Raw genomic sequence first — 26,818 nt, 5'->3', positions numbered from 1 at the left:
CTAGCACAACTGGTGCCGGAAGGTTATAAAACAAATGAAAAATGAATTAGAAATGCATGATGGAAATTTTGTCTCCTAACTAAAATGCATTTAAACATTATTTTATTAGAAATGCTACTTCTGCTTTGCTACAAATAACCTGGTAATGAAAATAAATTTTGCAACTGAATTGATAAGGAATATGAATATCATATGCAGTCTTCAGTCATCCGACGTTTATTATCATCTTTTATTCTATAACAACAGATACATGGTTTCCTATAACATGTTCCCAATATGTAGTCTGAGCTTTCTAAAAACATTTTGAGGTAAGAGCGAAAAAAGCGATCTCCGCAGTCACCTAGGTGACTATAGTCACCCAAGGTGACAGAAGTCACCTGGCAGAGCGATTCCCAGAGTCATTTTGAGTGACGACGGTCACCGTGAGAAGGAAAAAAAGTGACTAAATTCTCACCAAAAAAATTTAGGTGACTAGAACCAAAAAGTGTTGCGTTTATTTTTAGATTTTTTTTTTAGAATTTTCGGGTAACTTTTTCTTTTGGCCAATGGCAGCCAATATGGGTGTCATTTCAAAGGCATTGATTAGTAGAATGTGAAAATTGACGATTGACGCCATTTTGAAATCCAAGATGGCGGCTTCCGGTTACCATAAAACACTTAAAACTACCATAAATATGGGTGTCATTTGAAAGGTAGTGACTAGTAGAGGGCGAAAATTGACGATTGGCGGAAAATTGAAAAATCCAAAATGGCGGCTTCCGGTTACCATAAAACGTCTTAAACCACTATCATTATGAGTGTCATTTGAACGGTAATGATTAATAGAATGCGAAAATTGACGTTGACGCCATTTTGAAATCCACGATGGCGGCTTCCGGTTACCATAAAACATTTAAAACCACCATCAATATGGGTGTCATTTTAAAGGTATTGATTAGTAGAATGCGAAAATTGACGATTGGCACCATTTTGAAATCCAAGATGGCGGCTTCCGGTTACCATAATACACTTAAAACTACCATCAATATGGGTGTCCTTTGAAAGGTAGTTACTAGTAGAGGGCGAAAATTGACGATTGGCGGAATTTTGAATTCCAAGATGGCGGCTTCCGGTTACCACAAAACAGTTAAAACCACCATCAGTATGGGTGTCATTTCAAAGGTATTGATTAGTAGAATGCGAAAATTGACGATTGTCGGAATTTTGAAATCCAAAATGGCTGCTTCCGGTTACCATAAAACGTCTTAAACCACCATCAATATGAGTGTCATTTGAAAGGTATTAATTAGTAGAATGCGAAAATTGACGATTGGCGCCATTTTGAAATCCAAGATGGCGGCTTCCGGTTACCATAAAACACTTAAAACCACCATCAATATGGGTGTCATTTGAAAGGTATTGATTAATAGAATGCGAAAATTCACGATTGAAAGGTAGTTACTAGTAGAGGGCGAAAATTGACGATTAGCGGAATTTTGAATTCCAAGATGGCGGCTTCCGGTTGCCACAAAACACTTAAAACCACCATCAATATGGGTGTCATATGAAAGGTATTGAAATCCAACATGGCGGCTTCCGGTTACCATAATACACTTAAAACCACCATCAATATGGGTGTCATTTCAAAGGTATTGATTAGTAGAATGCGAAAATTGACGATGGGCGGAATTTTGAAATCCAAAATGGCTGCTTCCGGTTACCATAAAACGTCTTAAACCACCATCAATATGAGTGTCATTTGAAAGGTAATAATTAGTAGAATGCGAAAATTGACGATTGGCGCCATTTTGAAATCCAAGATGGCGGCTTCCGGTTACCATAAAACACTTAAAACCACCATCAATATGGGTGTCATTTGAAAGGTATTGATTAATAGAATGCGAAAATTCACGATTGGCACCATTTTAAAATCCAAGATGGCGGATTCCAATTACCCTTAAATTCTTAAAACCACCATCAATATGGGTGTCATTTGGAAGGTAGTGACCAGTAGAGGGCGAAAATTGACGACTGGCGCCATTTTGAAATCCAAGATGGCGGATTCCGGTTACCAAAACACTTAAAACCACCATCAATATGGGTGTCATTTGAAAGGTATTGATTAATAGAATGCGAAAATTCAGGATTGGCGCCATTTTAAAATCCAAGATGGCGGATTCCAATTGCCCTTAAATTCTTAAAACCACCATCAATATTGGTGTCATTTGGAAGGTAGTGACCAGTAGAGGGCGAAAATTGACGACTGGCGCCATTTTGAAATCCAAGATGGCGGATTCCGGTTACCAGTGACCAGTAGAGGGCGAAAATTGACGACTGGCGCCATTTGGAAATCCAAGATGGCGGATTCCGGTTACCATAAAACATTTAAAACCACCATCAATATGGGTGTCATTTGAAAGGTATTGATTAATAGAATGCGAAAATTCACGATTGAAAGGTAGTTACTAGTAGAGGGCGAAAATTGACGATTAGCGGAATTTTGAATTCCAAGATGGCGGCTTCCGGTTGCCACAAAACACTTAAAACCACCATCAATATGGGTGTCATATAAAAGGTATTGAAATCCAACATGGCGGCTTCCGGTTACCATAATACACTTAAAACCACCATCAATATACCCATATTATATATATACCCATCATTTCAAAGGTATTGATTAGTAGAATGCGAAAATTGACGATGGGCGGAATTTTGAAATCCAAAATGGCTGCTTCCGGTTACCATAAAACGTCTTAAACTACCATCAATATGAGTGTCATTTGAAAGGTAATAATTAGTAGAATGCGAAAATTGACGATTGGCGCCATTTTGAAATCCAAGATGGCGGCTTCCGGTTACCATAAAACACTTAAAACCACCATCAATATGGGTGTCATTTGAAAGGTATTGATTAATAGAATGCGAAAATTCACGATTGGCACCATTTTAAAATCCAAGATGGCGGATTCCAATTACCCTTAAATTCTTAAAACCACCATCAATATGGGTGTCATTTGGAAGGTAGTGACCAGTAGAGGGCGAAAATTGACGACTGGCGCCATTTTGAAATCCAAGATGGCGGATTCCGGTTACCATAAAACATTTAAAACCACCATCAATATGGGTGTCATTTGAAAGGTATTGATTAATAGAATGCGAAAATTCACGATCGGCGCCATTTTAAAATCCAAGATGGCGGATTCCAATTACCCTTAAATTCTTAAAACCACCATCAATATGGGTGTCATTTGGAAGGTAGTGACCAGTAGAGGGCGAAAATTGACGACTGGCGCCATTTTGAAATCCAAGACGGTGGATTCCGGTTACCATAAAACATCCGAAACCACCATCAATATGGGTGTCAATTGAAAGGTAGTGATTAGTAAAAGGCGAAAATTGACTATTGGCGCCGTTTTGAAATCCAAAGTGGCAGTTTGCGGTTACCACAAAATACTAAAAATCCGGAAGAAATTTTTATACGAGGCAAGTAAATAAATGATGGAAATCAAAGACCTGTAAGCGGCGGAATTCTTGAAGCTTGTTTGGATTATCGTGTTTTTATTGTCGTACATTTGTTTTTCGAAATTATAAGCAGAAAATGTTTATATTAGATGTGTTTGTTGTAAACCGACCTCCCATGAGAGTCACGGTTGATAAACCCTCGAGAAGCACACTAACGTTTTAACCCTAAGGTTATTCGCCTCTTCGGGTTATAAAAATGTGGAGAAAATCTATAACTATATGCGGTTAGGAATCGAACCCAGGTAGGCTGCGTATAAGGCAAATGACTTACCAACTATGCTATGCCCACTCCCACCCAGCATACCTTTCAAACGCACCACTAGCTGGCATCGATTGATAGAGCGTGGTGGCAGGCGAAGACATTGGTGGGATGGCGATCAATTTGAGTAGTTTGCATTGCATTGTGTACCACAGATGGGGGCAATGAACTTTACAGAAGGAAAATGACCCAACCCACTCTACTCGCATCATGCAACAAATCATTGCAAAGGCTGATTGCTTGCCCGGAAAGTGTTGAACAGGCAAGTTAGTTAAATAAGAGTTATAGAAGCGAAAAATTACAAAAGCGAAGTGTAACAAGTTAGAAGAGTAATTGGACATTAGGTAAAGTCTCGAAGGATATAGGTTCCCCATAAGCTTTGGAGAATGCCCCATAAAATGATTAAACCACGATTCGCGTTATGTTGTTTACAAGTCCTCGCAGTTTTCATTACAATACCTTGCTTATACGCTGTGAAAGACGCGTAGTGCGTTGGTGGTTCATTATCATTACCAAGCGCTGACGCCTTTGTTTCGGGTATTCCGACTTGCCTGCGAGAACTAGCCGAAAACCAAGGCCACAACCATTCTTGGTGAAGATTGACGCAGCAAGGAGTCTCTCAGTGAATGCCAACATCGCCACCCCTTCATCGGTTCTAGCGCAGCGGATGACAAAGGCCGTCGTAAGGAAAATGGAAGATCGACAACAAAAGAAGAATCCAAGTGGGGATGAAGTAGCAGAAGAAGCCCGAAAAAGGTTAGATATTATTAGGAAAGTTGGAATAAAGATAGAATACGTTTGTTAAAGTGAGAAAGAGTATAATAAAAATATTACCGCGTGTACCGGCTAATCAGGCAATTCTTTGCTACACAGGAATCTTCAGGATAACCATGCCAACCTTAAGGTCTTGGTTTCAGGAAATTGCGGCAGAGCTCACGGCTAGAGCTGGTCAACATTTAAAGGTCGCATACCTTCAAATTGCTGTACGAGTTTTCAAATTACACTACGGAGAGTTTGAGTTACAGCTGAATTACTGAGAATGCCATTTCATCCCGAATAGAAATGTAAAGCAACAAAGCTACAGTTTTCACTGTGACTGTACAGTAATTTTACAATAATTTACCGAAAAGTACAAAAATAATAAATTTTATTGTTTCTAAGCAAACTTCAATGTAAAATCGACTTTACAGTAAAAAAGCGGGTGGATATATATTGAAGACCCGATTTTATCAGCTCCCGATTTTGTCTACCCTCGATTTTGTCAGCTTGTTGGCCCGATTTTGTCAGCCTCATGAAAATTGACAGTTGGTAGTTTGATGGGCTATAGCAGATGAACCAAAGCGATTCCGAGTAAATCTTTTTTTGAGCATTTTTTTTTATTTTAGAGAACCGAAATATGCAAAAATATGAGGGTCCATTGTTTTTATATAGGGGGACCCAGGGCTATTAAGACAGTGGGGATAATTCGAATCCCCTCGATTTCTCACGGGGCTGTTCGGACCCCCTATTCCGCCAACCACCGTTCAGAGGCTTGTGGCTGCGCACATTATTGCACACGCCGCAGAAAAGAAAATACATAGGCCGCCAATCGACAGCTGTGACTTACTAGATTAAATTTGAGTAAAGCAATTTTTTTTTGCTTAAGGAGTGGCTCTTATTAATATTTCATAGGTAAACATAATTCCATTGCAAAAAATTAAAGAAAAATGACGGTCTGAATTGCCCGTAGGGAGGTCCAAATTACCCCTACATTGTAAAATGGATGGAAACACGTAGAGGTTTACAAATCGTCGCTTAACGATGCCATTTAGTGGTGCAAATGAACCTTTTATGGCACCAAAATGTAGCTGTGGCTTCAAACTAACAATTAGGACCTTTGCCGGTAAATTTTTTTCACATCTATTTATCTAAAAGGGTGAGTCGCTTAAGTAGGCCCGAATAGCCCCGGGTTCCCCTATTTTTTGAAATTTGTGCTGACTCCCTTAATGAAAATTTAAACTAAAAAATCATAAATGGTTATGAGGCTATGTCTATGGATTAAAGACAAATATTTTACGAAATTGTCATTTGGAGGTATTAATTAGTAGAATGCGAAAATTGACGATTGGCGCCATTTTGAAATCCAAGATGGCGGCTTCCGGTTACCATAAAACACTTAAAACCACCATCAATATGGGTGTCATTTGAAAGGTATTGATTAATAGAATGCGAAAATTCACGATTGGCACCATTTTAAAATCCAAGATGGCGGATTCCAATTACCCTTAAATTCTTAAAACCACCATCAATATGGGTGTCATTTGGAAGGTAGTGACCAGTAGGGGGCGAAAATTGACGACTGGCGCCATTTTGAAATCCAAGATGGCGGATTCCGGTTACCAAAACACTTAAAACCACCATCAATATGAGTGTCATTTGAAAGGTATTGATTAATAGAATGCGAAAATTCACGATTGGCGCCATTTTAAAATCCAAGATGGCGGATTCCAATTGCCCTTAAATTCTTAAAACCACCATCAATATTGGTGTCATTTGGAAGGTAGTGACCAGTAGAGGGCGAAAATTGACGACTGGCGCCATTTTGAAATCCAAGATGGCGGATTCCGGTTACCAGTGACCAGTAGAGGGCGAAAATTGACGACTGGCACCATTTTGAAATCCAAGATGGCGGATAAGATGGCGGATTCCAATTACCCTTAAATTCTTAAAACCACCATCAATATGGGTGTCATTTGGAAGGTAGTGACCAGTAGAGGGCGAAAATTGACGACTGGCGCCATTTTGAAATCCAAGACGGTGGATTCCGGTTACCATAAAACATCCGAAACCACCATCAATATGGGTGTCAATTGAAAGGTAGTGATTAGTAAAAGGCGAAAATTGACTATTGGCGCCGTTTTGAAATCCAAAGTGGCAGTTTGCGGTTACTACAAAATACTAAAAATCCGAATGAAATTTTTATACGAGGCAAGTAAATAAATGATGGAAATCAAAGACCTGTAAGCGGCGGAATTCTTGAAGTTTGTTTGGATTATCGTGTTTTTATTGTCGTACATTTGTTTTTCGAAATTATAAGCAGAAAATGTTTATATTAGATGTGTTTGTTGTAAACCGACCTCCCATGAGAGTCACGGTTGATAAACCCTCGAGAAGCACACTAACGTTTTAACCTTAAGGTTATTCGCCTCTTCGGGTTATAAAAATATGGAGAAAATCTATAACTATATGCGGTTAGGAATCGAACCCAGGTAGGCTGCGTATAAGGCAAATGACTTACCAACTATGCTATGCCCACTCCCACCCAGCATACCTTTCAAACGCACCACTAGCTGGCATCGATTGATAGAGCGTGGTGGCAGGCGAAGACATTGGTGGGATGGCGATCAATTTGAGTAGTTTGCATTGCATTGTGTACCACAGATGGGGGCAATGAACTTTACAGAAGGAAAATGACCCAACCCACTCTACTCGCATCATGCAACAAATCATTGCAAAGGCTGATTGCTTGCCCGGAAAGTGTTGAACAGGCAAGTTAGTTAAATAGGAGTTATAGAAGCGAAAAATTACAAAAGCGAAGTGTAACAAGTTAGAAGAGTAATTGGACATTAGGTAAATTCTCGAAGGATATAGGTTCCCCATAAGCTTTGGAGAATGCCCCATAAAATGATTGTTAAGTAATTAATATTTTGAAAATGAATTTTGTTACAATTTGTTATCATCTAGCAGTAGGGTTACTACGCCTATAAAATGAATTGTATTTATACATTAACTAATACCAAGAGAATAAATAAATATGCATGAACTTCCGGATTAGGTTATAGGATAGTGAACTCTAAACGTATAAAATAGTGAACTCTAACACACTCAATCAGTAGAAATTAAGATCTCGATCAAATAGAACGTGTTTTTCATATCGCAGTATTCACAAGCGTTGTGCCTTGTCCGAAATCCACGCGGAAGAACAAAGAAAATCCTTCTCGTCGCTGCACTCTTTTTTTATTAAATCAAACAGTGGTGCCGAAACCCGGGAATCGTGTCGCCGGAAAGTATCTCGTATCGTATCGCAGTGCAGAACCAACATCGTATCGACCCGTTCCTGTGCGATCAAGCACGAAACGGCCTACATCTGTAACGTGTTCGGAAAATTCGGAAGCCACGTGTAGGAAAATCATTTCGTCTCGTGAGGAACGCTCCATCGTGTCACAAGGAACGACGCCGTACCTCAGAAGCTTCTCGCAACGTAGCCATAACATCCATAGTGAGGAAGGAAGGAGCACGTGTTACCGATTTGCAACCCGCCATCTTGACCGCCTCTCTGTAAGACCATTGTGTTGTGGAACACGGTGTAATTAGTCCCAGCATCCAAGGTACGTAATTTTCACAATTCCCTCGATATTGTATCGCAGTTTTGGCCAGATGACTCCCAAAAAGAAGAGTCGGCCTGCCGTAAATCGGTTGAAGGTTCTAAATCGCAAACGAGCAACCATTTTAGGCTCGGCTAATTTAATTAAATCATTCAATGATGAATTTCAACCCGCACAAAGTCTTCAAGTACGAGTGCGACTAGATTTATTAGATGATTTGTGGAAGCAGTTTTCAGAGGTACAAGATGAAATTGAATCGTTAGAGGCCTTTGACGAACATGCTGAGGTAGAGTTATCCGAAGAACGAATCGCGTTCCATAACATGTATGTTGAACTTAAATCGTCTTTGGTTGGAAAATTGCCTTGTGAAAATGTCCGTAACCTTCCACGGGAACCTCCAAACCCTGGTCAAGTTACCCAATCCGTCCGCTTGCCCGAAATTAAGATTCCGGAGTTTGATGGCAACCCGGAGGATTGGATAGAATTTCGGGACGTCTTTAAATCGCTAGTTCATGGCAATATGCAACTAACACCAGTACAAAAATTACACTATCTCAAGGCATCGCTCAAATGTGAAGCACAGCGTATTATCTCGTCTCTTGAAATGTCAGCAGACAATTATTTAGTAGCATGGAGGTTATTGGAGAAACGGTACCATAACCCGAACCTCTTGATAAAACGACACCTCGCCGCGTTATTCTCGATCCCTGCGTTGAAACGTGAGTCTGCTACCAGTTTGTCGGCACTAGTAGATCAGTTTGATCGTCATGTCAGCATTCTAAACCAGTTAGAGGGAATGGAACAACACTGGAATTCAGTGCTTGTCGAAGGGCTGAGTCGCCGTTTAGATCCCAACACACTGAGAGAATGGGAGAATATGTGTAACGAAGAAGAAAGACCAATCTATGATAAGCTAGTCGCGTTCATTCGAAAGGAGCTGTTATGGGTCTACTTGTCTGCATTTGATCCCAGCACGACGGACGATGAAGTTTCTAGACTTGTGAAACATTGTCTGGGAAAGGATATGCAACCAAAAATAGTTCGCCTAGTTCCTAAGGATAAGGATCTCTCATCGCTGAGCTTCATCACCTTCAAAGTTGGCGTTAGCAAATCATGCAGGGATAAGGCTCTGTCCCAAGACTCTTGGCCGGAGAACATCTACTTTCGTGAATTTGTGACCAATTCAAAAATTCAACGGCCTATCATCAGGATCGCTGCGAAGAAGAATCCATCTGGTGGTGGACAGTAGCGCCAAGCTATCCCGGATAAACTCGTCTGTCTAATTTCATGTTCCTCGGTGAGCGACATCGAACTACCTGGCGAATCGGCAACTTCTTCTGTGTCAGGTAAAGCTAAGAAGGGTATATGTCCTTCCGAAGCACTTCAAGATGCTGCACACCCTCAATGTAAATTTCACTTACAGTCTGCTGATGAACACTACTCAATCGACTCTACCGCTCCAGCGAACCTTCAATGTCAAAATGATAATTTCGATCGCATCGCATCTGTCCGCTCAGGTAAACATTTAAATAATATATGTCCTTCCGAAGCTACACGTGATACTGCGCACCTTCAAGTATGCCTCCCATTGCAGTCAGCCGCTGGACGCAACAGTTATGACGCAGTCATTCCCTCCGTATCGCAGCTTGTTCCCCTTCCTGACAACAGTACATCCTGCTCTCCCCGCGCTATTTGCGGTGATAGTGATCATCGAGCCCACAGTCCTGAAACTTGGAATGCAGCACGACACCTCTCACATGACACTGATGGTTTGCGGATTTACTATCAGAACGCGAGAGGGCTTAAGACGAAAATTGATGACGTGTATTTAGCTGCTGTGGACGGTGACTACGATGTTTGCGTCTTCACCGAAACATGGCTCGATGCGCGTATAACATCAGTGCAGCTTTTCGGCGATGCTTACACCGTATACCGTGCGGACCGAAATAGTGGCAACAGTATTCGCGGACGTGGAGGAGGAGTTTTGATTGCTGTTTCCACCGCATTTGCCTCATGTGAGATTGATGTAGGTAGTTTAACCAGTGTTGAGGCTGTTTGGGATAGAATTACAACTCCATCGAGGAACTTTTATATTGGTGCTGTCTATATTCCTCCTGAAAAGCGACTCGACTGCAATATCATGCAACTTCACTTGGATGCTGTGAATAACGCTTCTTCACAAGCTGGCGCGGATGGCGTGATGATTGTCCTTGGTGATTTCAATCAGCCAGGACTCATTTGGGTGCCGTCACGACACGGATACGCTTACCCGGACCCGATTGCTTCGACAACCAACATCGCCAGTCGTTTGCTACTGGACGGATTTGCTTTCAACGGGCTAAGTCAAGTAAGCATGATTCCTAACCACCAGTCACGCTTTCTGGATCTCGTCTTTGTTAGTGAAACTATTATACCTGTATGTTCCGTCAATGAAGCATCCAGCGTGATTGTTCCACTTGACAACTTTCATCCCGCGCTTGAAATCTCAATTGGCACTATTCGATCAGTTCAGTATGTAGAAACTCTTTCTGTCGACCGTCTCAACTTTCGCAAAACTGATTTTGTAAAGCTGCGCAGTTCTCTGTCGCAAATTGATTGGAGTGTACTGCATGCCCAAGTGAGTGTTAATGCTGCAGTTGCCATCTACAAGCGACTACTACTGAACTGTGTTGAGACCTCAGTGCCTAAATGTCAGCCTCCTAGCAATCCACCCTGGTCAAACAGCACTCTTCGAAAGCTAAAACGTACTCGAGCAAAAACCCTACGTGCGTACATAAATCGACGGTGTCCTCTTTCTAAGCGCATGTTCACTTTAGCCAGTAATGAGTATCGTTGTTACAACAAGCTTCTGTACAAACGCTATGTAAACCGCATCCAGAATAATCTACGCCGAAACCCGAAGGGCTTTTGGTCATTTGTCAACACGAAGCGTAAAGAAACTGGACTTCCATCAAGGATGCTTTACGACGGCGAAGAAGCTACGACAACTGTGGCGAAAAGTACGCTGTTTGCCAGATTCTTCTCGAGTGTTTTTTCAACTGACTCGCCAACCGCAAACGAACTCGAAAATGCTTCTCGCGACGTTCCTGCTTGTGCTGTTGATTTGGATGTGTTTACTGTCTCTGAACAAATGGTTATATCTGCAATTCGGAAAACCAAGTCATCTTATGCACCCGGCCTCAGTGCTATACCTTCAACTGTATTGAAAAAATGTTCGGACTTACTTGTAACACCACTTGCATATATTTTTAACCTATCGCTTCAGCAGCAAACGTTTCCTGAGGATTGGAAATGCTCAGTTATGTTCCCGGTATTCAAGAAAGGTGACAAACGCAACATAGCGAACTATCGCGGAATCTCTTCGCTAGGAGTCGAATCTAAAGTTTTTGAATCAATTATCAACGAGGCGTTATTTTCTGCTTGTCGACACTACATTAGTACATCTCAGCACGGATTTTTCCCAGGACGTTCAGTCGAGACGAATCTCGTCTGCTTTACGTCATTTTGCACGGAACAAATGTCTAAGAAATTGCAGGTGGATACTATTTACACTGATCTAAAGGCAGCTTTTGATAGAGTTAATCATGAGATACTGATAACAAAGCTTGATAAGCTAGGGTGTTCTACTAGATTCTGCCATTGGATTCGATCCTACCTTGTGCACCGTGAAATCGTTGTTCAAATTGGCGATATTGTTTCAGAATCCTTTTTCAACACTTCCGGAGTTCCTCAAGGTAGTACGCTAGGTCCACTACTTTTTTCACTGTTCGTGAACGATGCGGTTTTCGTTCTAAGCCGTGGAGGAAAGCTGTTTTTTGCCGACGACTTAAAATTTTTTCTTGTTATACGGAATGAAGCCGATTGCCGTGAGCTACAGCATCTTATTGACACCTTTTATAGCTGGTGTGTAAGAAACATGATGGTCCTTAGCGTTGCTAAATGGTTTCTCATCAGCTATTATCGAACGAGAAATATGGTTACCTTCAACTATAACATCGCAGGAACTCTACTACAACGCGTTGACCACGTGAAGGATCTAGGAGTCATTCTTGATGATAAGCTAACGTATACTCATCACGTCTCAGCGACCATCGACAGAGCCAATCGTTTGCTGGGATTTATTTTCAAAATATCCAACGAATTTCGGGATCCTCTATGCTTCAAGGCTCTTTATTGCTCATTGGTGCGCCCGCAGTTGGAATTTGCAAACGTCGTTTGGTGCCCGTATCAAGCTACGTGGAGCCTTAGGATCGAAGCAGTCCAGCGTAAATTCATACGATATGCGTTACGTGAATTGCCGTGGAACGATCCATTAAACCTGCCACCGTACGAGGACCGTTGTCGTCTTTTAGGACTTAATACTTTAACACGCCGGAGACATGCAGCGCAAGCTACCTTCGTGTCAAAGATTCTGCTGGCTGAAATCAACCTCTACGCGCCTACCCGTTCTCTTCGCCCTCGAGCCCTGCTGCATTCTGAAATGCGCAGCACTAACTACGCTACCAATAGTCCAATTTTAGCAATGAGTCGTCGCTTCAACGAGTTTGCTGAAATTTTCGACTTCGTCATGAACTCTTCGCAGTTTCGTCGTCGTGTATTGTCACTATTTTAATTATGTTTAGTTTACCTTAGTTTAGTATAGTTTATTAAGACAAATTGTCAGTTGGACTTTTTTTATACAAATACAAATACAAAGCAAGCCAGGACGCTTCAATCGGTGAAGCTGTCGCAAATTGAACCATCCGCGCACGAAATTAAACCAGTCCAAAAATCAAAATCGTCTTCTAGTTTCGTGATTTCTGAGCCATCCAATAAATGCCCTATGTGCAAGCAGGGTCATCCTATTTATCGATGTGATCAGTTTAAACGGTTGTCGCCAAAGGAAAGGTTTAATGTGGCAAAAAGGCATGAATTGTGTATCAATTGTTTGAACGGTTATCATTTTGCAAAAAATTGTAACTCGATTTGTTGTAGTGTTTGTACTAACCGTCATCATACCATGTTACATTTACCAGCTAGCCCTGAACAAACGTCGAATACTGGTGCGAGTGCTAATTCCTTTATGGTAACTTGTGACTCACATGTAAACGAGTTTGAGTTATCTCAGTCACTGAATACACCACACACTTATCAAAAGTGCCAATCGCAATCGGTCTCGTCGCGTTCGCCGGTATCGACACAATCATTTTGTGCACTTTTTCCGAATGATGGAGAACTAGGGCAAGCAATCGAGCCAGTTGCCAACTCGTTTAAGTCGCATCCATTACGAGAGGGCTGTGAAGTTTTTTTAGCTACCGCGGTGATTAAAATAAAGGATGTTTCGAATTCGTTTACCTACGCGCGCGTTGTGTTGGATAATTGCTCGCAGTGCAATTTCGTATCGGAATCGTTAGTTAGAAAACTCGGGCTGAAACGCGTTAAAACCAACATGGATGTAGTTGGAATCGGGCATGGAAAGGTACACATCAATGAGATGGTGGATGTGAAGGTGGTTTCTCGTGTAAAGATGTTTAGCATAAATGCTAATTGCCTAGTAATATTCGAAGATTCCGGCAGTGTTGCCTAGCAAAAATGTTGATATTAATGGGTGGAAGATCCCCAAAAACTTAGTGTTAGCCGACCCAAAATTCAATATTAGTGCTGGGGTGGATCTATTACTAGGGGCTGAATTCTTCTTCCGTTTAATTGAAAGTGGTAATTACAACTTAGCTGATGGTTATCCATCCTTACAGCGAACCGCGTTCGGTTATATTGTGTCTGGAATGTATGCGTCGTCGGGAACAAGGCCGTCAATAGACCTTTCTCGTCAGACCTAACACCTGTTTTTCTTATTTTTAATCGAAAGATTACACAATTATAAGAACATTTCCGTAAAAATGAGATTTTTAGGAGCTATCATGATTTTTTAATGATTTTTTAAAAGTTGAAATATGCAAGAATGTTGAATATTTTTTTCACCTCAGCAAGAATGGTGGGACTTAAAATGTGCGTTTGGGCAGCACTGTTTTGAATATTTTCACTTAAGTTCTTGGCAACGCGGTAAATGAAGTGGTGAATCGCAGTACAAAATTCATTAGCAATGTAAACAAACTAAAATGAACCTCTCGCTGTAGAACATTGGATGCATTGGATGAAAATGTTTAACCTCACTTTTTTGACATTTCGCAGAGCTTGTTTACATAGGCTGAGAATTTTTTGTCGTGACTAACGACTTACCTTTCAATATAGGGGCCCCTTTTCAAAATTTCGGAAGAAAAATGGTGTAAGATTTTGAACGCTTATATCTTTTGTTGTACTGAATGGATTTAATCAATTTCTTCGGCATTTTGTCGAAAATATTTGTACCAATGTTGTATTAAATTTTGGAATATGTAGGATATTCATTATCGACGGAAAAATAGTGTTTTGAAAAATCTTTCGAAAACGACTCGGAAAAGTGAAAATTTTCAGCCCATCCCGCACAGAGCCGTCAAAATGGTGCAGCAAATGAACAATAAAATAATGAAAAGTTTATATAAAGGTCCACTACATGTTTGTTCCTATGATTATTCGTATTGGGTTGCTTGACGAGAGCAGTTGGTGGGGAAAAGCCGGGATATTAATTTTGGTTAAGCCATTAGAAGTCGGACGGAAAGGAAAGGCTCATGCACGCCACGAGAACGAGCGAGAAAGCGATAGTAGTGCATATTAGCGAAAGCGTTACGTACATTTTGAACCTTACTAACTTTTCTTCTACAAAACGGATTGCCAATCTTGTTTCATAAATCGGAAGGAAAACGTTCAATGCTTGCTACCGATACGTTCTTTGCTATATAAAATTTGTTTAAATAGTTCGAAAACTACTTTAAATGAAATCAACATTAATGATAAAACCTATAAATAGGGGTGTCGCAGCTTTTCTCAAAGCCAGACGTGTGTAAGACGCAGTGCATAACAGACGTGCGTGGTCGTGAGAAGCTGCATCGGACGACCAATCAAATCAGCTACCATCGGAGAGAAGAAGAAAAACGTTGGTAGAGGTGGTGGCGGTGAGAAGTCCAAAAAGCCAAAGGCTAAGAAACGCAGTCACTGAAAAGGCGGTAGTAACTGCCACTAAAAATGCCACCAAAACATCGAAGGCTGCAAAGCGTACTCATTCGGTGTGAGCTGCGAAAGGGGAAAGATCGTACGGATGTACGCAGTAAAAACAATCGTCGGCAAGGTTTGAATTGTTTTAAAAGATTCCCGTCTTGAATCAACATAGTTATCCACAAACCGTCCTTATTAGGACGAAGGCAAAATGGAAAAAGAATTTAATTAGAAAGTTTCTTTTATTAACTAGTATTAAGTTTGCGCTTGATAATTCTGTACTTTTACCAGTGAATCATAAGAAAATGTTTTTCCAATCTACAAACCCGAAGGTTTTTGCAAATCCAAGAAAATCAGTGAATCTGGCAACTCTGCCACTAAGCGAAAGCTACACCAAAACGAATGATGAAAATATTTTCATTTATCGAACAAAAGGACGTCCTTCCATCTGCATTGTAAAGTCAATAAATAGGAACAGCTTGATGAAAAGTGTGCTCATTCGGCGTGAGCTGCGAAAGGGGAAAGATCGTACGGATGTACGCAGTAAAAACAATCGTTTGCAAGGTTTGAATTGTTTTAAAAGATTCCCGTCTTGAATCAACATAGTTATCCACAAACCGTCCTTATTAGGACGAAGGCAAAATGGAAAAAGAATTTAATTAGAAAGTTTCTTTTATTAACTAGTATTAAGTTTGCGCTTGGTAATTCTGTACTTTTACCAGTGAATCAGAAAATGTTTTTCTAATTTACAAACCCGAAGGTTTTTGCAAATCCTTCCAAGAAAATCAGTGAATCTGGCAACTCTGCCACTAAGCGAAAGCTACACCAAAACGAATGATGAAAATATTTTCATTTATCGAACAAAAGGACGTCCTTCCATCTGCATTGTAAAGTCAATAAATAGGAACAGCTTGATGAAAATCGTGCTCATTCGGTGTGAGCTGCGAAAGGGGAAAGATCGTACGGATGTACGCAGTAAAAACAATCGTCGGCAAGGTTTGAATTGTTTTAAAAGATTCCCGTCTTGAATCAACATAGTTATCCACAAACCGTCCTTATTAGGACAAAGGCAAAATGGAAAAAGAATTTAATTAGAAAGTTTCTTTTATTAACTAGTATTAAGTTTGCGCTTGGTAATTCTGTACTTTTACCAGTGAATCATAAGAAAATGTTTTTCCAATCTACAAACCCGAAGGTTTTTGCAAATCCAAGAAAATCAGTGAATCTGGCAACTCTGCACTAAGCGAAAGCTACACCAAAACGAATGATGAAAATATTTTCATTTATCGAACAAAAGGACGTCCTTCCATCTGCATTGTAAAGTCAATAAATAGGAACAGCTTGATGAAAAGTGTGCTCATTCGGCGTGAGCTGCGAAAGGGGAAAGATCGTACGGATGTACGCAGTAAAAACAATCGTCTGCAAGGTTTGAATTGTTTTAAAAGATTCCCGTCTTGAATCAACATAGTTATCCACAAACCGTCCTTATTAGGACAAAGGCAAAATGGAAAAAGAATTTAATTAGAAAGTTTCTTTTATTAACTAGTATTAAGTTTGCGCTTGGTAATTCTGTACTTTTACCAGTGAATCAGAAAATGTTTTTCTAATCTACAAACCCGAAGGTTTTTGCAAATCCTTCCAAAAAAATCAGTGAATGTGGCAACTCTACCACTAAGCGAAAGCTACACCAAAACGAATGATGAAAATATTTTCATTTATCGAACAAAAGGACGTCCTTCCATCTGCATTGTAAAGTCAATAAATAGGAACACCATGATGAAAATCGTGCTCATTCGGTGTGAGCTGCGAAAGGGGAAAGATCGTATGGATGTACGCAGTAAAAACAATCGTCGGCAAGGTTTGAATTGTTTTAAAAGATTCCCGTCTTGTATCAACATAGTTATCTACAAACCGTCCTTATTAGGACGAATACAAAATGGAAAAAGAATTCAATTAGAAAGTTTCTTTTATTAACTGGTATTAAGTTTGCGCTTGGTAATTCTGTACTTTTACCAGTGAATCATAAGAAAATGTTTTTCTAATTTACAAACCCGAAGGTTTTTGCAAATCCTTCCAAAAAAATCAGTGAATGTGGCAACTCTACCACTAAGCGAAAGCTACACCAAAACGAATGATGAAAATATTTTCATTTATCGAACAAAAGGACGTCCTTCCATCTGCATTGTAAAGTCAATAAATAGGAACACCATGATGAAAATCGTGCTCATTCGGTGTGAGCTGCGAAAGGGGAAAGATCGTACGGATGTACGCAGTAAAAACAATCGTCTGCAAGGTTTGAATTGTTTTAAAAGATTCCCGTCTTGAATCAACATAGTTATCCACAAACCGTCCTTATTAGGACAAAGGCAAAATGGAAAAAGAATTTAATTAGAAAGTTTCTTTTATTAACTAGTATTAAGTTTGCGCTTGGTAATTCTGTACTTTTACCAGTGAATCAGAAAATGTTTTTCTAATCTACAAACCCGAAGGTTTTTGCAAATCCTTCCAAAAAAATCAGTGAATGTGGCAACTCTACCACTAAGCGAAAGCTACACCAAAACGAATGATGAAAATATTTTCATTTATCGAACAAAAGGACGTCCTTCCATCTGCATTGTAAAGTCAATAAATAGGAACACCATGATGAAAATCGTGCTCATTCGGTGTGAGCTGCGAAAGGGGAAAGATCGTACGGATGTACGCAGTAAAAACAATCGTCGGCAAGGTTTGATTTGTTTTAAAAGATTCCCGTCTTGAATCAACATAGTTATCCACAAACCGTCCTTATTAGGACAAAGGCAAAATGGAAAAAGATGGGTTGGTAATGTATATGACATAACAGGGGTGTCGTGAGCACACTTCGAAGCTATTTCAAATCTTGCAAAGCATAAATTGACATAATTTCAATGCTTGTTCCTTTATGAATGAAATGACAAATTTTCAGGTCAACGCGGCAATAACTTTGCAATTTATAGAACAATTTTATATTTTTAGTTATCATATATTAACTGTCATCTCTTCCAAACAACTTAACCCTCTGCTGCCAACCACGTGGTTTTGCAGGGTTAAGGAGAATCATTGTAAAATGTCCAATACATAATTTTATGTTGTTACCTCCACTAAAACCACTTCAGAACACTCCCACCTGTCATACATGTACATTGTCTGCATGTTGAAATCATTATATGAAATTATTGACCTGTATTCAACGCGGAGAACTCGGTAATAAAATTGTTTTGCTGAATATACTAACGAACGGGATCCCCAGGAAAATTTCGCTGAGCCCGGTGAATCGAACTTAATGCGCAAAATTTAGCCATTTGAAGGAGATACAAGCAGAATTTTAAGAATATGAGCATCACGGTTATGTCCCGGACATTACCCGCCCCTAGTTTTTCGCTAAGCGTGTTCATTTCTGTACGGAAAAGATTCCGATGGCTGTTTCGAGAGATTTTAACATTGATATTTCAAAGCAAGAAAATTGTTCATTTCATGAATGAATGTCTCAACGAGCTTAGAATCCAGCGCATCCCCTATCAACGCAGACGCCAACAACAAAGGTTCGTTTCAGAACCACCATAATTATTATAAAGAATAACTTGAAACATTCCCACATATTTCATTGAGTATCATTCGATTTGAATTAAAAGTCAAACGAGTAGTCACGACACTCCGGTTATGTCCTAGACATTACCCACCCATCTTTTTTTATTCGACTACAGTATGAGAAACTTGATTTGGTTTACTTTTAAATGCGAATATCTTGTATTAACAAGCTCGCTAGGCTTTCATTTTTATTTGACGCCATTAGGCAATGTTCCATTAAATTTGGCATTTAGATTTTTCTTGTCCACGATTCGTTGAAGAAAGCGATTTTATTTGTTGCGATCAATTTAACTTGTTTTGTTTTTTTGCTGAATTACAACATTAGCCACAAAACATTTTGATGATCTCTGGTAATTGGTAATCTCTAGTAATCCTTGAAATTATATACATCGCAATATAGGTCCGCACCAGTTGCAGCCGCTCCACCTCGCCGGAATCGAGTTAGCCGATGGTCCAGTCTGCGTCACACTCGGCTGTCGCTGCACCAATGGTAGCTCCCAACCAGGCCTTTGGATTAATTGCTCAAATCGCAGCTACTGCTGGTAGTGTAGCGATCGGCTTCGTCGGTAACACCGTTGGACATGCCCTCATCGGAATGTTCAGCGGTTCCGATTCACAAGAGGCAGCCTCGCTAGGACAGGCTGCCCCGGTATCGGGCGAGGCAAACACTCCGGCAGAACCATGCTCGTGGGAGATCAAGCAAATATCTTGTACCCAAAGCCAGGTCGAGTGTGATTCGGAACAATTACCAAGTATAGAAGTCCATATATATAGCGTTCACGTGATACATTTTCCTTAAAGTTGATTGAATAAAAATAGTATAAATGTTGGCCAAATCCTGCAACACTATAGGATCACAGATAGAGCATTAACACCAACTCACTGTGCTTCGGTGTTTTTTTTGCAAACGAACTATCAGGTCTATGTTTTTATTTAGTAAATATTTTAATAAATATTAGTTCATTGGGAGTATGACTTATTTTTATTTTGATGGCGCGGTGAAGGGGTGCTTAAAGTGCGAGTCGTATCTTTAAAATCGATCACTTGAAAGTAGTATAAATAATTATAAATGCGACAACAATAAACTCATAACCTTTTTAATGGTTATTTAGCCATAGGTAACGAGGAAATCGGTATGTTTTATTCATGTACAACAAAAAATACTCAGCAATAATGTAACTTATTATTAATTGTTACGTAGTATAAATGATTATAAAATGCGATAACATAAGCTCATAACCTTTCTAATGGTTAATTATCCATACTGCCGTGATACGCATAACTGTCCCATCTGCATAGGAAACCCAAATGGGACTGTTATGCGGATCACGGCAGCATAGGTAACGAGGCAATCGGTATGTTTTATTCATGTACAACAAAAATTACTCAGCAACAATTTAATTTATTATTAATTGTTACGCGTGATTTTGTCTCCAGTGATTGGCCAAAATTGGTCGCTTTTAGAATCTGGTGCTCTAAGCATAACTGTCCCATGTTAATAGCGAATCCCATAACACATGGAACAGTATAGCGACCATACAGCTGCAACAGCGAATTTAGCATTGACATCAATATAACCAGGTTGGTTGCAAGCAGAAAGAACAATACTAGCTGGGCTGCTAGCTGTTTGTGCTACTAATAACACTTGCAGTCTGTCAAATTAACATGATTCTATGATCTAGCTTCAATGACGATCGAATATAGCCGAATCCAAAGCCTAACCCATCAGCGCATTTGATCATGTAATGGATATTATAAACTCTGAAAGAAATACATTTTATTGTTGTCTGTTTTTGAGGTTAGAACTTTTATACTACTGTGAGAATGGTCCTCAGCAACTATCCTTCCAAATCAAAAACTCGTGCTAGCAATGGCTTCGTTCAGAAGCGTCAGCATCACAAGCGATGAATATGCATGACTGACGGTCATGGTGTTGAGCGGCTGACCCTGAAATCTATCCCAAAACCGTATTCGTTCGTTCAGTCCGATACTGCGTAACTCGGGGAACAGGCAAGTGCGACGTCATGTCGTCATGGGCTTCAATTTTGTACATACAGGCACCTATAAATAACCAATCAATTTAATTATGTAGATTTAGGCCATACCGTAAATTTGGCTGACATACCCCGTATCAAGTCCCACACACATAGCACACCATCCTGGCAACCAGATGCGCCCATCTCGGCCTGCCACTAGTCTATGAAAATACATGTGATAGGACCGCAATGGCCGTTTAGGGTGAACTGCAATAGGTGGCTATCAAGCCGGAACACGTTAACAGTGTGGCCCTGGCTGCCAGTAATGACTGTACCGCCCGCCACTTCCAAACATGTCACCGGTGACCCTGCTGGTGAAACTCCAGGATACATCGAAGCTCCTCCTCGGATGCGTGATGTTGAGCTGCCAACGCTGTGGACGGATTTGAGCCGGCGGGTTGCTGAAATAAACTAATGCTTCCTGCCGAACCGCTGCGTACGTGGGCTAAAAAGAAAAAGAATTAAGGCACTTGATGACATACTCATTACAGACTGAAAATTAAATGACTTAGAATATACAGTATTTTAAAAGAACAAGTAAAATCTGTCTGCGCCCTAGGTGAGCTTAAAAAATTGCTTGAAACATAGAACTTACTTCGCCCATATGCAGACGTAAATCCCCAATCGATCTGAAAACTTTACGTGTACGTTTCCAGTCTCAGAAAATCGATTCGTTCACTCAACCGTGCGACTATCACTTTGTCACCGGCGAGGTTTATGTTAGTTACCCCATTGTTGTGGTTGTTTTCAGCTTCATATATATCCTGCAATGAAACGTCCGTCAATAGTTGTAATAAAAAACAAATGACTCCAAACAATTTACCTAAAAGTTACCAGTCGTTCCCTCCCAGAACTTTAAACGCCCATCTGCACACCCAATCTCTATGAGATCATCAAAAAAAGTCCAGCTACCAGATCGGCGAAGTCTGGTAACATTTCTTCCGCGCTGAACTTCCTCCTCCAGGTGGCTGAAAACATTCCCCAGCGCTCATCTGCTCTCGGGGTGGGCAGTTCCGGCATCAAGTGCAAAGCGTCGATAGTTTTAACCGAGTATAGCGTCGCAAAAGGATCGTTTCGCAGCACCTCCAGTTTTAATTCTACTAGATCTTTGCGAATAATTTCAATTAGCAAACTTGCATCCGCCGCGCTAAAAGATTAATCGGGTAATTTTAAAGCTGACACTAAATATTTCGACTTACTTGCATGCCTCTGCATTTTCCGTGGAGGAAGCTGTTTCTCCATATTCGCTTCAGCTCGTTTTTCTTCAGGAGCTATGGACTAGAAGGTTTTTCCGCATTCTCTTTCTCTGGACTGTCAGTCGCCGGTTCTGATTCCTTGTCCTTGGTCATACTCAGATCGCTAACCTATTTTTATAGAAAAGGAAAATTTAAATCCCATGGAACAATGATGGTTCCAAAAATAGTTTAGGTGGTTATGACAAAAAGAACACTTACGAGTGCAGAAATTCCCAGAACCTCCGCCCTTTTGACCCAGTTATCTGCATCGCTTGCCATCGCTTCGACCTGGTACAATGTATGGGAAAACGTCCTGAATCCGAACGGGTACTGTCTCATCGGTGGTTTATGCCTGGCAAATCGCTGAATTTTGCTCAGAACGATCATGTGGAAAAAAACGATGCCTTTTTTGTCTGCTCACTTCGCTGCCATGAAACCGACGATGAGTCCTTTTTCCAAATGAGTCACACGGTTGGCCCGAGTGAATATGTGCGTGTAGAATACGCTTCAATTATGTTTGTTCTGTAAATCAACAAGGACATCTAGACATGAAAAAGAATGTTGCAGGGGGCAGCTTATGGTAAAAACTTACCGAACGAGAAAGTCCTTTCCAAGTATCTTGCTGTTGTGTTTAATGTTGACGGTAACGAAGTCGGAAGCGACTCTGACCTGTGAGATTTTTCTCTCCCCGAGCGCTATCAGCGGACACACTACGAATTTAACCGTCAAGTGGCTTCCACTTTTGCTGAGCTGGAAGCGGCCGCTCTGAATCTGTACAGCGACATCCTTTTGAACCACTTCGGATTCATGAACTATACACTATAATTATATTATACAATGGATTTTTTCATAACGTTTACTATTCCCTAAAATCACGAACCGATCCAATGGCTAATGATTGTGTAGAACTAGGGGAAAGTAATAAAAACATGAACGACAGCGAGCAGGATAAATTCGAGGATTTGAACAATCAGTTAAGTCAGCTGTTGCGGGGTAACACATAACGGGCGCGTTCATCCGAGGTGAGATATAATTTCAAACTGTAACTGTAACTGGTGCCCGACGTCGACAAAAATCAGTCGTTAGTTTTCTGAGATTTTTTCTGCAGAAAACTAAAATATTTAGAAGTGTCAAACAATCAAAAACAAATCTATCAGTGCAGCCAGTTTTAGCACAATTTCATCAAAGTATGCTGTCACTCTGACAGTGTACCTTTATGGGTGTACCTGGGTCATAAAATGTGTCCTCAAAAAATCGTCAGAGCATTCCGTATTAACATATTTGTATTTGGTAACCTGGCAGATTGCTGAATCAATTTCCGGATGATTTGATGTGGAAAGGTGAAGACATTTTCTAAAAAGGCCCATACGTAATAATATTGATCTTATTATATCTTATTATATGAAAATCGTGATTTTTTGGTAAGAAAAAAGAAATCGGTATTTTTAGTAACATTATTGGTATTGAAATTAAAAATCGGTTTAAATATCGATAAATCGGTATATTCTGCAACACTGTTTTGGGGTTCATCTACGTCAAAACAATGTTTTTGACAAATTGGAATGAACTCTTGGAGTTCATACCCAGTAAACGAAACGGCGAATAGCCAGATTAAAACAGATGCCGGCTAGCGGTAGGCTACTGGAACTATGTTATAGGCTACCCGCCGTAACTTTATTTCATATTCCCCACTCGAAGTTCATCCAAATGGTGAAAAAGTATGGAGAATCGAGGTAAAATAGGACAGGGGAATACAGAGTAAAATGGGCAGCTCGAAGAATTTTTGATTTTTTCAATAGTTAGAGACACCAAATTAACGTGACAGTATTCAGAATTGATCCAGCGATGAAAACGGAAGCTGTTCTGCATATAAAATTTTTTGACGAGAAAGGTCTATTTGCATTATCAGCACGGGAGCCACTCTCGATGGCATGCTGCAACGGTTTTGGGAACTGGATCGCATAAATGAGAATCCAGCACTAACACCCGAAGAACAACGATGTGAAGATCATTTTCAGAGAACTGTTCCTCGCGATTCGTCTGGTCGATACGTAGTGCAGATGCCGGTGAGAAAAGATCGTTTGCCACTGCTTGGCAATAGCTACCCGATCGCTGAACGAAGGATGCAATCCGTTGAGCGTCGCTTTCGATTGGACCCGCGCTTTCATGAATAATACCGTCGGTTTATGGAGGAATATTCTCGTCTCGGACATATGGAAACCGGTTTTCGCTCAGGTAAACTTTCTTTCTTTTTACCACATCATGCTATCCAGCGTCCCGATAGTTCTTCGACCAAAACTAGGGTTGTATTTGATACATCGTGCAAGGGATGCAATCAGCTCTCTTTGAATGACGTGCTTTACGCTGGACCAACGGTACAGCCTCCGCTTTTAGCTATTGTGCTAAATTTTCGAATGCCAAATTTTGTATACATTGCGGACATTGAAAAAATGTTTCGACAAATATTGGTACACCCAAATGATCGTAACTTGCTTCAAATTATCTGGAGAAATGATTTTTCGTCTCCCCTTCAAACCTATCGTTTAACTACAGTAACTTATGGTACAAACTGTGCTCCGTTCCAAGCTACGCGCGTGTTAAATCAGCTTGCAGAAGATGAGGGAGCAAGGTTTCCTCTCGGCGCGAAAATCTTAAAAACTCGTACATATGTCGATGATACGTTGGCAGGTGATGACTACTTAGAAACGGCAGTGGAATCTACTATTCAATTGAACAATTTGCTTCGAATGGGGGGTTTTACTCTCAGAAAATGGTGTAGCAATGACTCTCGAGTGTTACAGTTAATAGAACCGGACCTAATAGAAATGCCAGATCAAGTTGAAATCGACAAATCAAACGCGGTGAAAACCCTCGGTCTTTTGTGGAATCCTCTGAATGATCAGTTTTATTTTAAAATTCCAACATTGCCATTGTTAAGCACAATCACCAGTGTCGGTAGTGGTAGTGTCGGAAATGGCTCAATTATTCGACCCGTTAGGGTTGGTGGGTCCAGTTATTGTTCGAGCAAAAATATTTGTACAACAGTTATGGGCAAAATGTTACGAGTGGGATGAGCAATTACCTGATACTGATTCATCGTGGTGGTGTGAATATAGAACACAAATACCTAACCTTGCAAAATTAATAGTTCCTCGACGTGTGATAAATAATCGAACCTACTCTTTACATTGTTTTTGCGATGCTTCTGAACGAGCATACGGTTGTTGCGTGTATGTAGTATCCGCCGATGATAAAGGGAATATGTGTAGCAACCTTCTGATCGCTAAATCGCGTGTGTCTCCATTGCGAGGCATGACCGTGCCTCGATTGGAGCTTTGTGCAGCTTTATTGGGGAGTCAACTTGTAGAACAAGTTTTAAATACAACAGACTTTTCTGGTGATGTAACACTTTGGACCGATTCCACAATAGTGCTGCATTGGATAAACTCACCCCCTCCTATTTGTAAAAATTTTGTTTCTAATCGTATTTCGGAAATCCAAAGGATTTCAACGGGACACCAGTGGCGGCATATCTCGTCCGAACTGAATCCAGCTGACAGAATTTCCCGTGGGGTGAATCCGTTGCAAATTCTTACTGATAAACTTTGGTTACATGGTCCTTGTATTATCCTTCAACCAAAGGAACTATGGCCAACAATACAATTGGAAGGCTTTCCGAATGAGACGATGGCTATTGAACGTCGTCCTGTTGTAGCACTAGTTACAACCCAAGTAGTTGATTCAGATGATATTTTTCACAGGTTTTCGGAACTCTCTAAGTTGTTGAGAGTTACTTCCTATTGCTATCGTTTTGCTAGAAATTGCACTGTGCCACAAAATCAACGAAATTTTCGATCGCTAGAGTGGCCAGAAATAAACAACACGCTCAAATCTCTGATAAGGGTCGCGCAAACTGAGTCGTTCCCTGGGGCAGTTGAAAAATCGCAAGGTAACGAAGGGAAACATCTGAGCAATGCTGAATTAAACTTCAAATCTCTGATCAAGGGTCTGAATCTTGTTTTGGATGATCTGGGACTAGTGAGGATTAAGGGCAGATTAGAAAATTTGAATGCTCCTCTCGATATAAGGCGTCCTATACTGTTACCAGAAGGTCATCAGTTAACGACATTGATTGCACGGTCAATCCACCTGCAAACCTTGCATGGAGGGCCAACGTTACTCCTATCTACAATGAAACAACGGTTTTGGCCATTGCGTGGGAGAAACTTGGCACGAAAAATCGTTAGAAATTGTGTACAATGTTTTCGATGCAATCCTCGCTTCCAGCATCAGATCATGGCTCCTCTTCCAAAGGTATGAATTACTCCAGCACGGGCATTTTCTAAATCACGATTAGACTATTGTGGACCATTTCTTGTACGTCCACTGTCGGGTCGAGGTGCATCCGTGAAGATGTATGTGGCGTGCTTCGTTTGTATGGCAACGAAAGCAATCCACCTTGAAATTGTCCATGATCTTTCAGCGCAATCTTGTATCAACGCAATCAAGCGGTTTGTTGGTAGACGCGGTCGGGTCACGGATTTATATTGCGATAATGCAACTGCTTTCATAGGAGCGGACCGCGAACTCAAGGAGTTGCGTCTGCAATACCTTCAACAGATCAAATCAGAAACGTGGAATAACTTCTGTCTCGAACAAGGAATCGTGTTCCATCATATTCCAGCACGCTCTCCTCACTTTGGGGGACTTTGGGAGGCAGGAATCAAGTCCTTCAAGCATCATTTTCGA

General features: G+C 40.6%; 1 protein-coding gene and 1 long non-coding RNA gene across 7 annotated transcripts in view; one reads left to right on the top strand and one right to left on the bottom strand.

The window, feature by feature from the left end:
- LOC131687829 (uridine-cytidine kinase-like 1) overlaps positions 1 to 26,818 on the top strand; it is a 521,941-nt gene that overhangs the window by 418,325 nt on the left and 76,798 nt on the right. The gene's annotated exons all lie outside the window — the stretch shown is intronic.
- LOC131687833 (uncharacterized) lies at positions 20,765 to 22,352 on the bottom strand. The gene is made up of 6 exons (XR_009305218.1): positions 22,289 to 22,352; positions 22,034 to 22,198; positions 21,658 to 21,981; positions 21,430 to 21,598; positions 20,924 to 21,279; positions 20,765 to 20,859 (listed from the first exon to the last, which is right to left on the bottom strand). It is a non-coding gene; the product is annotated as an uncharacterized LOC131687833 (long non-coding RNA).

Source organism: Topomyia yanbarensis, chromosome 3 (genome assembly GCF_030247195.1).
Source record: "Topomyia yanbarensis strain Yona2022 chromosome 3, ASM3024719v1, whole genome shotgun sequence".
Taxonomy (NCBI): domain Eukaryota; kingdom Metazoa; phylum Arthropoda; class Insecta; order Diptera; family Culicidae; genus Topomyia; species Topomyia yanbarensis.
This window is presented reverse-complemented; position numbering and strand designations above follow the sequence as displayed.